Genomic DNA, 17,458 nt, shown 5'->3' on the forward strand with positions numbered 1-17,458 from the left:
GTGGATCTAAGAATCTCTGAAAAAGCTTTTAGAAGGCGTCTTTTGGTATCGTATTCCCCTCAGGGCTTGGTTGGGTCTTAGCAAAGACTGTATCTGGGACTGTATAGGGGTTAAATTGAAAAACGGCTCCGGTTCCGTTATTTTAAGGGTTAAAGCTCTGAAATTTGGTGTGCAATACTTTTAAGGCTTTAAGACACTGTGGTGAAAATTTGGTAATTTTTGAACAATTCCTTCATACTTTTTCACATATTCAGTAATAAAGTGTTTTCTGTTTGAAATTTAAAGTGACAGTAACGGTTTTATTTTAAAACGTTTTTTTGTGCATTGTTGACAAGTTTAAGCCTGTTTAACATGTCTATACCTTCAGATAAGCTATGTTCTATATGTATGAAAGCCAATGTGTCTCCCCATTTAAATTTATGTGATAATTGTGCCATAGCGTCCAAACAAAGTAAGGACAGTACTGCCACAAATAATGATATTGCCCAAGATGATTCCTCAAATGAGGGGAGTAAACATGATACTACATCATCTCCTACTGTGTCTACACCAGTTTTGCCCATGCAGGAGGCCCCTAGTACATCTAGTGCGCCAATACTTATTACCATGCAACAATTAACGGCTGTAATGGATAACTCCATAGCAAATCTTTTATCCAAAATGCCTACTTATCAGAGAAAGCGCGATTGCTCTGTTTTAAACACTGAAGAGCAAGAGGACGCTGATGATAATTGTTCTGTCATACCCTCACACCAATCTGAAGGGGCCATGAGGGAGATTTTGTCTGAGGGAGAAATTTCAGATTCAGGAAAAATTTCTCATCAAGCTGAACCTGATGTTGTGACATTTAAATTTAAATTAGAACATCTCCGCGCACTGCTTAAGGAGGTGTTATCTACTCTGGATGATTGTGACAATTTGGTCATTCCAGAGAAATTATGCAAGATGGACAGGTTCCTAGAGGTTCCGGTGCCCCCCGACGCTTTTCCTATACCCAAGCGGGTGGCGGACATAGTAAATAAAGAGTGGGAAAAGCCCGGCATACCTTTTGTTCCTCCCCCTATATTTAAGAAATTATTTCCTATGGTCGACCCCAGAAAGGACTTATGGCAGACAGTCCCCAAGGTCGAGGGGGCAGTTTCTACTCTAAACAAACGCACTACTATTCCTATCGAAGATAGTTGTGCTTTCAAAGATCCTATGTATAAAAAATTGGAAGGTTTGCTTAAAAAGATTTTTGTACAGCAAGGCTACCTTCTACAACCAATTTCATGCATTGTTCCTGTCACTACGGCAGCGTGGTTCTGGTTCGAGGAACTAGAAAAGTCGCTCAGTAGAGAAACTCCATATGAGGAGGTTATGGACAGAGTTCACGCAGTTAAATTGGCTAACTCTTTTATTTTAGATGCCGCTTTGCAATTAGCAAAATTAGCGGCGAAAAATTCAGGGTTTGCTATTGTGGCGCGCAGAGCGCTTTGGCTAAAGTCTTGGTCAGCGGATGTGTCATCCAAGACAAAATTACTTAACATTCCTTTCAAAGGTAAAACTTTATTTGGACCTGATTTGAAAGAGATTATTTCAGACATCACTGGGGGAAAGGGCCACGCCCTTCCACAGGATAGGTCTTTTAAGGCTAAAAATAAGCCTAATTTTCGTCCCTTTCGCAGAAATGGACCAGCTTCTAATTCTGCATCCTCTAAGCAAGAGGGTAATGCCTCACAACCCAAACCAGCCTGGAAACCAATGCAAGGCTGGAACAAAGGTAAGCAGGCCAAGAAACCTGCCACTACTAACAAGACAGCATGAAGGAGTAGCCCCCGATCCGGGACCGGATTTGGTGGGGGGCAGACTCTCTCTCTTTGCTCAGGCTTGGGCAAGAGATGTTCAGGATCCTTGGGCGCTAGAAATAGTTTCTCAAGGTTATCTCCTGGAATTCAAGGAACTACCCCCAAGGGGAAGGTTCCACAAGTCTCACTTATCCTCAAACCAAATAAAGAGTCAGGCATTCTTACATTGTGTAGAAGACCTGTTAAAGATGGGAGTGATACACTCAGTTCCAATAAAGGAACAAGGAATGGGTTTTTATTCCAATCTGTTCGTAGTTCCCAAAAAAGAGGGAACGTTCAGACCAATTTTGGATTTGAAGATCCTAAACAAATTTCTCAGGGTACCATCGTTCAAAATGGAAACTTTTCGAACGATTCTACCCACCATCCAGGAAAGTCAATTTATGACTACCGTGGATTTAAAGGATGCGTACCTACATATCCCTATCCACAAGGAACATCATCAGTTCCTAAGGTTCGCTTTTCTGGACAAACATTACCAGTTTGTGGCTCTTCCATTCGGATTAGCCACTGCTCCAAGGATTTTCACAAAGGTGCTAGGGTCCCTTCTAGCGGTTCTAAGACCAAGGGGCATTGCAGTAGTACCTTACTTGGACGACATTCTAATACAAGCGTCGTCCCTGTCAAAGGCAAAGGCTCATACGGACATCGTTCTAGCCTTTCTCACATCTCACGGATGGAAGGTGAACAAAGAAAAGAGTTCTCTGTCCCCGTCAACAAGAGTTCCCTTCTTGGGAACAATAATAGATTCCTTAGAAATGAGGATTTTTCTGACAGAGGTCAGAAAATCAAAACTTCTAAGCTCTTGTCAAGTGCTTCATTCTGTTCCTCGTCCTTCCATAGCGCAGTGCATGGAAGTAATAGGATTGATGGTTGCAACAATGGACATATTTCCTTTTGCACAAATTCATCTAAGACCATTACAACTGTGCATGCTCAAACAGTGGAATGGGGATTATACAGACTTGTCTCCAATGATTCAAGTAGATCAAAAGACCAGAGATTCACTCCGTTGGTGGCTGACCCTGGACCATCTGTCCCAGGGAATGAGCTTCCGCAGGCCAGAGTGGGTCATTGTCACGACCGACGCCAGTCTAGTGGGCTGGGGTGCGGTCTGGGAATCCCTGAAAGCTCAGGGTCTATGGTCTCGGGAAGAGTCTCTTCTCCCGATAAACATTCTGGAACTGAGAGCGATATTCAATGCTCTCAGAGCTTGGCCTCAACTAGCAAAGGCCAAATTCATAAGGTTCCAATCAGACAACATGACGACTGTTGCTTATATCAATCATCAAGGGGGAACAAAGAGTTCCCTGGCGATGAAAGAAGTGACCAAAATAATTCAATGGGTGGAGGATCACTCCTGCCACTTGTCTGCGATCCACATCCCAGGAGTGAAAAATTGGGAAGCGGATTTTCTGAGTCGTCAGACATTTCATCCGGGGGAGTGGGAACTCCATCCGGAAATCTTTGCCCAAATAACTCAATTATGGGGCATTCCAGACATGGATCTGATGGCGTCTCGTCAGAACTTCAAGGTTCCTTGCTACGGGTCCAGATCCAGGGATCCCAAGGCGACTCTAGTAGATGCACTAGTAGCACCTTGGACTTTCAACCTAGCTTACATATTCCCACCGTTTCCTCTCATTCCCAGGCTGGTTGCCAGGATCAATCAGGAGAGGGCCTCAGTGATCTTGATAGCTCCTGCGTGGCCACGCAGGACTTGGTATGCAGACCTGGTGAATATGTCATCGGCTCCACCATGGAAGCTACCTTTGAGACAGGACCTTCTTGTTCAAGGTCCATTCGAACACCCAAATCTGGTCTCCCTCCAACTGACGGCTTGGAGATTGAACGCTTGATTCTATGAAAGCGTGGGTTTTCAGATTCGGTGATAGATACTCTGGTTCAGGCCAGAAAACCTGTAACTAGAAAAATTTACCATAAAATATGGAAAAAATATATCTGTTGGTGTGAATCCAAAGGATTCCCATGGAATAAGATAAAAATTCCTAAGATTCTCTCCTTTCTTCAAGAAGGTTTGGAGAAAGGATTATCTGCAAGTTCCCTAAAGGGACAGATCTCTGCTTTATCTGTCTTACTACACAAAAGACTGGCAGCTGTGCCAGATGTTCAAGCATTTGTTCAGGCTCTGGTTAGGATCAAGCCTGTTTACAGACCTTTGACTCCTCCCTGGAGTCTAAATCTAGTTCTTTCAGTTCTTCAAGGGGTTCCATTTGAACCCTTACATTCCATAGATATTAAGTTACTATCTTGAAAAGTTTTGTTTTTGGTTGCAATTTCTTCTGCTAGAAGAGTTTCAGAGTTATCTGCTCTGCAGTGTTCTCCTCCTTATCTGGTGTTCCATGCAGATAAGGTGGTTTTGCGTACTAAGCCTGGTTTTCTTCCTAAAGTTGTTTCTAACAAAAATATTAACCAGGAGATAGTTGTACCTTCTTTGTGTCCGAATCCAGTTTCAAAGAAGGAACGTTTGTTACACAATTTGGACGTTGTCCGTGCTCTAAAGTTCTATTTAGAGGCTACTAAAGATTTCAGACAAACATCTTCCTTGTTTGTTGTTTATTCTGGTAAAAGGAGAGGTCAAAAAGCGACTTCTACCTCTCTTTCCTTTTGGCTTAAAAGCATCATCCGATTGGCTTATGAGACTGCCGGACGGCAGCCTCCTGAAAGAATCACAGCTCACTCCACTAGGGCTGTGGCTTCCACATGGGCCTTCAAGAACGAGGCTTCTGTTGACCAGATATGTAAGGCAGCGACTTGGTCTTCACTGCACACTTTTGCCAAATTTTACAAATTTGATACTTTTGCTTCTTCGGAGGCTATTTTTGGGAGAAAGGTTTTGCAAGCTGTGGTTCCTTCCGTTTAGGTGACCTGATTTGCTCCCTCCCTTCATCCGTGTCCTAAAGCTTTGGTATTGGTTCCCACAAGTAAGGATGACGCCGTGGACCGGACACACCAATGTTGGAGAAAACAGAATTTATGCTTACCTGATAAATTACTTTCTCCAACGGTGTGTCCGGTCCACGGCCCGCCCTGGTTTTTTAATCAGGTCTGATGAATTATTTTCTCTAACTACAGTCACCACAGTATCATATGGTTTCTCCTATATATATTTCCTCCTGTCCGTCGGTCGAATGACTGGGGTGGGCGGAGCCTAGGAGGGATCATGTGACCAGCTTTGCTGGGACTCTTTGCCATTTCCTGTTGGGGAAGAGAATATCCCACAAGTAAGGATGACGCCGTGGACCGGACACACCGTTGGAGAAAGTAATTTATCAGGTAAGCATAAATTCTGTTATCTCTTTGCCTTTTCAATTTGCAATATCTATCCCAATTGTCCTTCGACTTATCAGTATAAAACTTCCTAAGTGCGTTCCTAACTTGAGCAGCTAGTTGTAATTCCTGCTCCAAAGCTTTCTTCTTCCAAGTGGACAAATAGAGTTTAATTTCCCCCCTCAATACGGCTTTCGCTGCTTCCCAAAAAAACTCTGGTTTATTAAATTGCCTTATATTAAAAGTAACATAATCCTTCCACTTCTGTTTAACCAGTTGCTGAACCTATGGCTATCAGCCAAAAAACGAGGAAAGAAAAATGAGGTGTTAGGGATCTTGGGGGGGGGGGGAAATAGCTAACAGTGTAAACGAAATTACTGTGTGGTCTGAAATAACAATGTCGTAAATATTTGCTTCAGATCTACAAAGTGCTAGTGGTTTTGAAATTAGGAACAAATCTATTCTAGAAAATGTCATGTGGGATTTAGACTCACAAGAGAAACTACGTTGCTCCGGATTTTTGAATCTCCATATATCGATTAAGTTTAATTCATGACAAAAAAATTTAAAATATTTTGCCACTTTGTAGTATTCACGTAGATTTTTTGAAGACAATCTATCCAATATAGGGCACAACGTCATATTGAAATCTCCCCCTAATATTAAATTGGCAGCTGAGGATAGAAATAGTTTGCTTCTGATAGTGTCCCAAAAGACAGGTGAGAAAAAATTAGGGCCATATATATTACATATAACAAAATTGCAGTTATTAATCTGAATATGTAGAATCAGAAACCTTCCCTCTGGATCAGCCTCCGTTTTCACAATGTTATAGTCTAAATTTTTATGCAGCAAAATTGCTACTCCTGATCTTCTTTTAATCCCAGGAGCTGCAACACATTCACCTACCCATTTACACTTCAATTTAGCGGCTTCTACAACATTAAGATGTGTTTCCTGCAGCATCACTATATCGGGGTTAAATTTAGCAAGATACTTAATGATTAATTTACGTTTTCTAGGAGATGTTATGCCCCCCACGTTCCAAGAAAGTATATTAATCTTGGATGCCATCTAATAAGTTAAAATACTGTTTGGCATCTCTGAGATAAGAATATAACCGGTGGCAGGAGGAGGAGGAAGAAAAAAAAAAAGGGGAGGAGTTTAAAAACAGCACAATAAAAAGAGAAAAAGTAAAAAATGCTGCCAATCCTGGACCAAAATACTAAACCTGCCAGCCATTTAGACCCAAAATATAGAACGATAAATCTCAAACTGAATTTTTTTCCCTTTTAAAATATTAATAAACAATATATCAGACAAAAATACGTCTAAAATAAAATCAACAAACAAAAAACAAATCAATCCCATACAGATCAAATTTTTACTCTAATAAGAAATAAATTCCCTAAAATACTACAGGGTACCGATAAATTCCTGAGCCTCTTGGGGGTTATTAAACACCCGTCTACCACCCTTCTCATCTACTATGATCTTTGCGGGGTATACAACCCAAGCTTTGAACCCTTTGCCAATGATCTTAGTACATAATGGGATCATTTGTTTCCTCTTGGTAGATGTCTCTACCGAGTTATCCTGAAACAGTAACAGTTTGTTTTTTTCAAAAACAAATTCCCCTGACTTTCTATATGCTTTTAATAATTCTATCTTATCCTGATATCTAAGCAGCTTAAAGATACACATTCTGCTTCTATTAACCATAGATGTACTTGTTCTGCTATAACCAACCCTATGTGCTCTTTCAACTGCCAGGGGGAGTTGTTGGTCAGAAAAACCTAATGCTTTGGGGAGTAACAGAGAGGTGACTTTTAAAAGGTCCTCATACTCAGGGGATTCGGGGAGTCCAATAATTCTAATATTATTCCGTCCAGGTAGCGCAAAAGGGGATAGGGGGAGAATGAATGCAGGATCCTAAGCAAAAGTCAGATAAAATGATGTTACTCCTTGTATCTCTAGACAGGATTAGCTTTTATACAGCAATCAGGACAGAAATATGAATAGCCAACACCATCATACTATAGTATCCAATACAAAAGTATTAGATATTCATTCTTGCAAAGCACTTCAGCCACTTCTTGCCCTTAAACTCAAGTGGAGAAAGCAAAAAGCACAAAATAGGGATTCAGTAAGAGCCGCTTCTGACTGGCTCACATCCAATCAGTCCCCTGAGAGAAAGTCAATACAATAAATTCCCTGCAGATCTCTTCTCCCAGATAATGTTATACCCCAATATCAGGAGAGTATACAACTGGGCCAGGTATGTCTTACCAGCAGATGTCAAAACTTTGGCAGGTCCGCCTTGGGAACCACAGGAGGGAAGAGCCGGCGTTTCCTGATGCCTCTGACCGACCAGATGTCACTCTTCACCGCGAGGAGGGAGCGCTGTCCACCAATCACTCTGCGGACACCCCACCCCCTCCTACAAGCGGTTGCTCCAATCAGAGGATCCGGCCACGTCACCGGGAGTAGCTTGATTACCTGCTCTTAGCGACACTCTTCTCCCATCTGTGAGTTACCTCCGCGGCAATTGCGGTATCCACCGCCGGGCTTTACCGCCAGTACCAGGGCTTCCACGGCTCAGGCGTAGACACCGCCTGTAGTCCTGCAAAGAATCCCAAACGATCTGGGTAAAGCAGGCGAATCGTTGCTGGGGGATATTTCCTTGCTCCTTGTCTCAAGAGCACCACGAGCTGTGCAGCGTGCAGCGTGTCTAACAGCTCCGCCCCCACCGGAAGTCCCCATACGGACATTGTTCTGGCCTTTCTGAGGTCTCATGGGTGGAAGGTGGACGAAGAAAAGAGTTCTCTCTCCCCTCTCACAAGAGTTTCCTTCCTAGGAACACTGATAGATTCAGTAGAAATGAAAATTTTTCTGACAGAGGTCAGGTTATCAAAGCTTCTAACTTCCTGCCGTGCTCTTCATTCCACTTCTCGGCCGTCAGTGGCTCAGTGTATGGAAGTAATCGGCCTAATGGTAGCAGCAATGGACATAGTTCCGTTTGCCCGCCTACATCTCAGACCACTGCAACTTTGCATGCTCAATCAGTGGAATGGGGACTACACAGATTTGTCCCCTCTGCTAAATCTGGATCAAGAGACCAGGGATTCTCTTCTCTGGTGGTTATCTCGGGTCCATCTGTCCAGGGGAATGAATTTCTGCAGGCCAGAGTGGACTATAGTGACGACAGATGCCAGACTTCTGGGCTGGGGCGCAGTCTGGAACTCCCTGAAGGCTCAGGGTTCGTGGACTCAGGAGGAAGCCCTCCTTCCGATAAACATTCTGGAACTCAGAGCGATATTCAATGCTCTTCAGGCTTGGCCTCAACTAGCTGCGGTCAGGTTCATCAGATTTCAGTGGGACAATATCACGACTGTAGCCTATATCAACCATCAGGGGGGAAAGGGAAGCCCCCTGGCAATGTTGGAGGTTTCAAAGATAATTCTATGGGCAGAGGTTCACTCTTGCCATCTCTCAGCTATCCATATCCCAGGAGAAGAGAACTGGGAGACGGATTTTCTAAGTCGGCAGACTTTTCATCCGGGGGAGTGGGAGCTCCATCCGGAGGTATTTGCCCAGCTGATTCAACTATGGGGCAAACCAGAACTGGATCTGATGGCGTCTCGTTAGAACGCCAAGCTTCCTTGTTATGGGTCCAGGTCAAGGCATCCACAGGCAGCGCTGATAGATGCTCTAGCAGTGCCCTGGTCCTTCAGCCTGGCTTATGTGTTACCACCAGGACTTGGTATGCAGATCTGGTGGACATGTCATCCTTTCCACCATGGACTCTGCCGCTGAGGCAGGACCTTCTACTCCAAGGTCCATTCAAACATCCAAATCTAATTTCTCTGCGGCTGACTGCTTGGAGATTGAACGCTTGATTTTATCAAAACGTGGTTTCTCCGAGTCGGTCATTGATACCTTAATTCAGGCTTGAAAGCCTGTCACCAGGAAAATCTATCATAAGATATGGTGTAAATATCTTCATTGGTGTGAATCCAAGGGTTACTCATGGAGTAAAGTCAGGATTCCTAGGATATTATCCTTTCTCCAAGAAGGATTGGAGAAGGGATTGTCAGCTAGTTCCTTAAAGGGACAGATTTCTGCTCTGTCTATTCTTCTGCACAAGCATCTGGGAGATGTTCCAGACGTTCAGGCGTTTTGTCAGGCTTTAGTAAGAATCAAGCCTGTTTTTAAACCTGTTGCTCCGTCATGGAGTTTAAATTTAGTTCTTAAAGTTCTTCAAGGAGTTCCGTTTGAACCTCTGCATTCCATAGATATCAAGCTTTTATCTTGGAAAGTTCTGTTTTTGGTAGCTATCTCTTTGGATTGAAGAGTTATCTGCCTTACAGTGTGATTCCCCTTATCTGATCTTCTATGCAGATAAGGTAGTTTTGCGTACCAAACCTGGGTTTCTTCCTAAGGTGGTATCTAATAAGAATATCAATCAGGAGATTGTTGTTCCGTCACTGTGTCCTAATCCTTCTTCAAAGAAGGAACGTCTATTACACAATCTTGACGTGGTTAGTGCTTTAAAGTTTTATTTACAAGCTACTAAGGATTTTTGTCAAACATCTGCATTGTTTGTTGTCTACTCTGGACAGAGGAGAGGCCAAAAGGCTTCGGCATCTTCTCTTTCTTTTGGCTGAGAAGCATAATCCGTTTAGATTATGAGACTGCTGGCCAGCAGCCTCCTGAAAGAATTACAGCTCATTCCACTAGAGCGGTAGCTTCCACATGGGCTTTTAAAAATGAGGCCTCTGTTGAACAGATTTGTAAGGCGGCGACTTGATCTTCACTTTCATACTTTTTCTAAATTCTACAAATTTGATACTTTTGCTTCCTCGGAGGCTATTTTTGGGAGAAAGGTCTTGCAGGCAGTGGTGCCTTCCGTTTAAGTTCCTGCCTTGTCCCTCCCTTCATCCGTGTCCTAAAGCTTTGGTATTGGTATCCCACAAGTAATGGATGAACCCGTGGACTGGATACACCTTACAAGAGAAAACAAAATTTATGCTTATCTGATAAATTTCTTTCTCTTGTGGTGTATCCAGTCCACGGCCCGCCCTGTCACTTTAAGGCAGGTGTTTTTTATTTTTAAACTACAGTCACCACTGCACCCTTTAGTTTCTCCTTTTTTCTTGCTTGTCTTCGGTCGAATGACTGGGGGTGGCAGTTAGGGGAGGAGCTATATAGACAGCTCTACTGTGGGTGTTCTCTTGCAACTTCCTGTTGGGAAGGAGAATATCCCACAAGTAATGGATGAACCCGTGGACTGGATACACCACAAGAGAAAGAAATTTATCAGGTAAGCATAAATTTTGTTTTTTGCAGGTGTTAGACTTTTTTTCAGCCGGCTCTCCCCGTTGATTTCTATGGGGAAATCATGCACGAGTATGTTACACCAGCTCACTGCTAACGTAAGCAGCACTGGTATTGGAGTGCGGTAATGAGCAAAATTTTGCTCTACGCTCACTTCTTGTCTGGTTTGTAAAAACCCGTAATCTAGGTGAAACTAATATAATTATTAAACTAAAATTTAACTAACTACCAATTAAATAAAACTAAACTACACATTAAAAAATCCTAAAGCCCACCCAAAAGAAGAAAAAACCCTAGCCTACAATAAACTACCAATGGCCTTTAAAATGGCCTTTTGTGGGGCATTGCCCTAAGTTAAACAGCTCTTTTACCTGTAAAAAAATACAAAGACCCCCCCAACAGTAAAACCCACCACCCAACCAACCCCCCAAAATATAAAACCTAACTCTAACAAAAACCTAAGCTACCTATTTCCCTGAAAAGGACATTTGTATGGGCAAAAGGGCATTTAGCTTGTTTAGGAATAGCCCAAACCCTAATCTAAAGAAAATAAAACACCCAAAATACCCTTAAAAAAAACCTTACACCCCCGACGATCCACTTACAGTTTTTGAAGTCCCGATTGAACGATCTTCGTCCAGGTGGCGAGAAGTCATCATCCAGGCGTCCTCTTCTATCTTCATCCAGGCGGTGAGAAGTCTTCATTCAGGCTGCCTCTTCTATCTTCATCCAGGTAGTGAAGTCCTCATCCAGGCAGCAAGAAGTGTTCATCCAGGAGGCCTCTTCAATCTTCATCCATCCGGTATCTTCTATCTTGATCCCAGCGGCATGGAGCGGGTCCATTCTGAAGACATCCGGCGTGTAGCATCCTCTTCATACAGTCGCCACCGTACACTGAATCTTCAATGCAAGGTACGCGATTCAAGATGGCGTCCCTTGCATTCCTATTGGCTGAAAAATTTGAATCACCCAATAGGATTTAGAGCTACTAAAATCCTATTGGCTGTTCAAATCAGCCAATAGGATTTAAGTAGCTCTCATTCTATTGGATGATAGCGCACATAACTCGTAATCTAGCTGAGAGATAGTAAAGATCCCTATCTTAAATAGAGTATGTGAGACAGCAAAGGGTGAGACATTCCAGAATTCTGGGTCATTCTTTTGGAGTTCTGAAGTGTAGTGTCTTATCTGCAGGTATGCGTAGAAGTGTTTGTGTGGAATTTGGTTCTCAGTTCCTGAAAGGATCTGATTAGAACTTAATAGTTATGCAATGTTTGCAGTTCTTTTCAGTCATGTTTGTAAGTTAATTATATTGTGATACAGTTAAACTTAATATTCGGTATTTGATATAATTATATTCTTATTTCCTAATATTATTTTATAGTTATACTACAATGATGCTTATCTAATTGCTTAGTAGTTTACTTTATAGTTTATTCCTGAGGCTATGGGGCCGAATTACCAAGCTCCGAATGGAGCTTGATGCCCCTGTTTCTGCGCAAGCCTTCAGGCTCACCGGAAACAGCAGTTATGAAGCAGCGGTCTAAAGACCGCTGCTCCATAACTTGTCCACCTGCTCTGAGGCTGCGGACATCAATCCGCCCAATCATATAAGATCGGGCTGATTGACACCCCCTGCTAGCGGCCAGTTGGCCACAAATCTGCAGGGGGCGGCATTGTGCAAGCGGTTCACAAGAACTGCTTGTGCAATTATAAATGCATACAGCGTATGCTATCGGCATTCATCAATGTCTGTCGGACATGATTCACTGAGCAGATCATGTCGGACAGACCATTGATAAATCGGACCCTATGTGTAAAAAGGAGGAAAAGAAAACAGGACTATGCAATTATCCCTATATTATGGCCATAGATACAAAATTAGCTCCCTGAGCACTGTGGCTGATATTTATTTTCTACATTTCCCCTTATATATAGTACATCCTGGCCAATCCTTCTATTTTTCCTGTTTTAAGATTGTTATGTATCATCTTATTCAGTAAAGCCTATAAGGTAGAGAAAGTTTTTTTCCCTCTTCCTCCTCCTCAAACAATCCATAACATAAAAATAAGGGCAAATCTAGGCATCTGCGTCTATATATATATATATATACAGGGAGTGCAGAATTATTAGGCAAGTTGTATTTTTGAGGATTAATTTTATTATTGAACAACAACCATGTTCTTAATGAACCCAAAAAACTCATTAATATCAAAGCTGAATAGTTTTGGAAGTAGTTTTTAGCTTGTTTTTAGTTATAGCTATTTTAGGGGGATATCTGTGTGTGCAGGTGACTATTACTGTGCATAATTATTAGGCAACTTAACAAAAAACAAATATATACCCATTTCAATTATTTATTTTTACCAGTGAAACCAATATAACATCTCAGCATTCACAAATATACATTTCTGACATTCAAAAACAAAACAAAAACAAAAACAAATCAGTGACCAATATAGCCACCTTTCTTTGCAAGGACACTCAAAAGCCTGCCATCCATGGATTATGTCAGTGTTTTGATCTGTTCACCATCAACATTGCGTGCAGCAGCAACCACAGCCTCCCAGACACTGTTCAGAGAGATGTACTGTTTTCCCTCCTTGTAAATCTCACATTTGATGATGGACCACAGGTTCTCAATGGGGTTCAGATCAGGTGAACAAGGAGGCCATGTCATTAGATTTTCTTCTTTTATACCCTTTCTTGCCAGCCACGCTGTGGAGTACTTGGACGCGTGTGATGGAGCATTGTCCTGCATGAAAATCATGTTTTTCTTGAAGGATGCAGACTTCTTCCTGTACCACTGCTTGAAGAAGGTGTCTTCCAGACACTGGCAGTAGGACTGGGAGTTGAGCTTGACTCCATCCTCAACCCGAAAAGGCCCCACAAGCTCATCTTTGATGATACCAGCCCAAACCAGTACTCCACCTCCACCTTGTTGGCGTCTGAGTTGGAATGGAGCTCTCTGCCCTTTACCAATCCAGCCACAGGCCCATCCATCTGGCCCATCAAGACTCACTCTCATTTCATCAGTCCATAAAACCTTAGAAAAATCAGTCTTGAGATATTTCTTGGCCCAGTCTTGACGTTTCAGCTTGTTTGTCTTGTTCAGTGGTGGTCGTCTTTCAGCCTTTCTTACCTTGGCCATGTCTCTGAGTATTGCACACCTTGTGCTTTTGGGCACTCCAGTGATTTGCAGCTCTGAAATATGGCCAAACTGGTGGCAAGTGGCATCTTGGCAGCTGCACGCTTGACTTTTCTCAGTTCATGGGCAGTTATTGTGCGCCTTGGTTTTTCCACACGCTTCTTGCGACCCTGTTGACTATTTTGAATGAAACGCTTGATTGTTCGATGATCACGCTTCAGAAGCTTTGCAATTTTAAGAGTGCTGCATCCCTCTGCAAGATATCTCACTATTTTTGACTTTTCTGAGCCTGTCAAGTCCTTCTTTTGACCCATTTTGCCAAAGGAAAGGAAGTTGCCTAATAATTATGCACACCTGATATAGGGTGTTGATGTCATTAGACCACACCCCTACTCATTACAGAGATGCACATCACCTAATATGCTTAATTGGTAGTAGGCTTTCGAGCCTATACAGCTTGGAGTAAGACAACATGCATAAAGAGGATGATGTGGTCAAAATACTAATTTGCCTAATAATTCTGCACACAGTGTATATATATATATATATATATATATATATATATATATATTCCCAGTAGTAGTAGTTGTAAACAATAGTAATAATATAAATGCTGTTCTGTATAATTATTTTGAGTATAAATTAATGATAGATAGATAGACCTGCACTAACAAAAGGCTCTCTGCATTCGGATTGTACATATTTTGCACACTCCTATGTATAGACTGACTGCTACGGGCCCCCTCCAGCAATTGGGCCCTGGTGCCACTGCACCTTCTGCACCAATGGTAGTTCCGTCCCTGTATATTCATAAGTTATGATATATGTTTGCCCTGCTTTTACTTCATTGTCAGTAGCTTGAGACCACCAGAATTCCCTTCTCTTATTTAGGGCTAGAATAAAAGTGGAGCGCTAATTTATCTTGCACCCGTAAATGGGCAAATTCGCCCTTTTGAAGTAGTTTTTATGGGTTAAGGTTGGTGGGTGTGGGGTGTTATAAAAGAAAAACGGCACTGAAAAGTGCCTTTACATTGCAGTCTATAGGGAACTGTGTGTAAAACATATATGTATATAAGCATATATCTATCTATCTTCTGCCCATCGCTGCGCAACTTACCCTTTTCGCTGCTCTAGGTTCTCATGCCGTGTCTCACAACATGAGAACGAGGCTCCCATTGGAGCCTATGGAAGGGCGCTCTCATGAGCATAAAGCTTCCATGCAATGCGAACAAGAGCTCACTTTTACATTGCACCGAACTTGTAATACCAGCGCATTTTTTCGTGCACTGGTATTACTAAATGGAGCGCAAATATCACTTTCGTGAAAGTGATATTTTGCTCTCCACTAGTAATCTAGCTCTTAATTGGGATATGCAGAACATGCCACAAAGTCTAATTAAGTTATCCCTCAATTAATGACCAATGCTACAAATACTTTGCATACAAAGAGAGAAGCGCTCTACCAGGAACGAACAACAGCTCAGTGGCTTGTTCTATGGCGATTTACCACCCGGAAGCAGCCTCTTTTAGACCAGTGTGCTTTTCACAGAAGAAAACTTTCCTGAAGTATATCAGTCTGATCCCGCCAAGTAAGGTCAGTCCAGCCCCGAAATACCAGGCAATTCTCCTCTGAACAAGGAACATGACAACCCCAGACGATCGTTTCGGCCTTCTATGGGCCTCGTCAGTGAGGTGCAGCCACATTCCTCTAAGCACACTGGGCAAGGAGTCCACGTCTGGTTTCCCCCATCACCCATAGGGAGACTTCCCCAGGGTCATAATAATTTGCATACAAAGAGAGAAGCGCTCTACCAGGAACGAACAACAGCTCAGTGGCTTGTTCTATGGCGATTTACCACCCGGAAGCAGCCTCTTTTAGACCAGTGTGCTTTTCACAGAAGAAAACTTTCCTGAAGTATATCAGTCTGATCCCGCCAAGTAAGGTCAGTCCAGCCCCGAAATACCAGGCAATTCTCCTCTGAACAAGGAACATGACAACCCCAGACGATCGTTTCGGCCTTCTATGGGCCTCGTCAGTGAGGTGCAGCCACATTCCTCTAAGCACACTGGGCAAGGAGTCCACGTCTGGTTTCCCCCATCACCCATAGGGAGACTTCCCCAGGGTCATAATAATTTGCATACAAAGAGAGAAGCGCTCTACCAGGAACGAACAACAGCTCAGTGGCTTGTTCTATGGCGATTTACCACCCGGAAGCAGCCTCTTTTAGACCAGTGTGCTTTTCACAGAAGAAAACTTTCCTGAAGTATATCAGTCTGATCCCGCCAAGTAAGGTCAGTCCAGCCCCGAAATACCAGGCAATTCTCCTCTGAACAAGGAACATGACAACCCCAGACGATCGTTTCGGCCTTCTATGGGCCTCGTCAGTGAGGTGCAGCCACATTCCTCTAAGCACACTGGGCAAGGAGTCCACGTCTGGTTTCCCCCATCACCCATAGGGAGACTTCCCCAGGGTCATAATAATTTGCATACAAAGAGAGAAGCGCTCTACCAGGAACGAACAACAGCTCAGTGGCTTGTTCTATGGCGATTTACCACCCGGAAGCAGCCTCTTTTAGACCAGTGTGCTTTTCACAGAAGAAAACTTTCCTGAAGTATATCAGTCTGATCCCGCCAAGTAAGGTCAGTCCAGCCCCGAAATACCAGGCAATTCTCCTCTGAACAAGGAACATGACAACGTAATAGGCGGGATCAGACTGATATACTACAGGAAAGTTCTTCTCTGTGAAAAGCATTACTGGGCTAAAAAGCTGCACCCAGGTGGTAAATCGCCATAGAACAGGCTAACAATTGTATTGAGCCAGTTGTTCGTTCCTGTGAGTGCACTTCTCTCTGTATGTATTTAGTCTCCCTATGGGAAAAAGGGGCAACCAGACGTGGACTCCTTGCTCAGTGTGCTTAGAGGAATATGGCTACACCTTACTGACGAGGCCCAATGAAGGCCGAAACGGTCGTCTGGGGTTGCTGTGTTCCTTGTTCAGAGAGGAATTGCCTGGTATTTCGGCGCTGGACTGACCGTAATAGGCGGGATCAGACTGATATACTACAGGAAAGTTCTTCTCTGTGAAAAGCATTACTGGGCTAAAAAGCTGCACCCAGGTGGTAAATCGCCATAGAACAGGCTAACAATTGTATTGAGCCAGTTGTTCGTTCCTGTGAGTGCACTTCTCTCTGTATGTATTTAGTCTCCCTATGGGAAAAAGGGGCAACCAGACGTGGACTCCTTGCTCAGTGTGCTTAGAGGAATATGGCTACACCTCACTGACGAGGCCCAATGAAGGCCGAAACGATCGTCTGGGGTTGCTGTGTTCCTTGTTCAGAGAGGAATTGCCTGGTATTTCGGCGCTGGACTGACCGTAATAGGCGGGATCAGACTGATATACTACAGGAAAGTTCTTCTCTGTGAAAAGCATTACTGGGCTAAAAAGCTGCACCCAGGTGGTAAATCGCCATAGAACAGGCTAACAATTGTATTGAGCCAGTTGTTCGTTCCTGTGAGTGCACTTCTCTCTGTATGTATTTAGTCTCCCTATGGGAAAAAGGGGCAACCAGACGTGGACTCCTTGCTCAGTGTGCTTAGAGGAATATGGCTACACCTCACTGACGAGGCCCAATGAAGGCCGAAACGATCGTCTGGGGTTGCTGTGTTCCTTGTTCAGAGAGGAATTGCCTGGTATTTCGGCGCTGGACTGACCGTAATAGGCGGGATCAGACTGATATACTACAGGAAAGTTCTTCTCTGTGAAAAGCATTACTGGGCTAAAAAGCTGCACCCAGGTGGTAAATCGCCATAGAACAGGCTAACAATTGTATTGA

This window comes from Bombina bombina, chromosome 6, assembly GCF_027579735.1.
Source record: "Bombina bombina isolate aBomBom1 chromosome 6, aBomBom1.pri, whole genome shotgun sequence".
Lineage (NCBI taxonomy): Eukaryota > Metazoa > Chordata > Amphibia > Anura > Bombinatoridae > Bombina > Bombina bombina.